Here is an 801-nt window from a genome sequence, read left to right as displayed (position 1 = left end):
CTGTCCCAGAGCTTATCTATTTTGTCATTCACTTAGTTTACTGAGTTTTTCAGGCCTGTTAGTTGATATGTTATTTCAGTTTGGAGTTTTGTGATTTCTGTCTTCATAGTTTCTTGGTTCTTATTAGTGTTCTGTTCAATTCGATCCATGGTTTCTTTGAGTTCTTTGAGCATCTTCCATATTGCTTGTCTAAAGTCCTTATCTGAGAGGTTGATTAGTTGCTTTGTCATTATCTGATCATCAGAATTGTCATCTTCATTCTTTATGTCTGATGCTGCCTTGAGTTGTTTCCCCATTGTCCCACTTGTATTGTGGGTTTTTCTATGTGTTGTGGTGGTATTCATTGGCTAAATGATGTAGGCAGCCACACTCCTCTGGCTCCGCTTTCTGGATGGGCAGACTTGCCTCCAAGGGAAGTGAGTCCTCCATGGATGAAGCCTCACACAGGATCACATTTTAGGCCTGAGCACACAGCCAAGAAGACAGTCCAGATAGAAATGCTGGGCTTCAGTGATCCAGGACAGTTCTTAGTGTGATTTTTTCTTCATGTTATGATGGTGTTTTTTCCTTAGAAAGAGTGCACAGCCACATAGTGAAGTTGAGCGGCCGTGCTCTGCTGGAACCTCTTTTCGGGCCACTCCCAAGAGGTTTACGTGACAGGACAGTAGACAGACACACACAGGCAGCACTCACAATATTTCACTCTTGGACCCCACTGGCCAGGCATAGTTTCGTAGATTTTCCCAGCCTTATGTCACAAACAGGGGATCTGGCTTTTGCAAAGTACTGCTTAAGGCCGGT

This window comes from Suncus etruscus, chromosome 18 (genome assembly GCF_024139225.1).
Source record: "Suncus etruscus isolate mSunEtr1 chromosome 18, mSunEtr1.pri.cur, whole genome shotgun sequence".
NCBI classification, from domain to species: domain Eukaryota; kingdom Metazoa; phylum Chordata; class Mammalia; order Eulipotyphla; family Soricidae; genus Suncus; species Suncus etruscus.
This window is presented reverse-complemented; position numbering follows the sequence as displayed.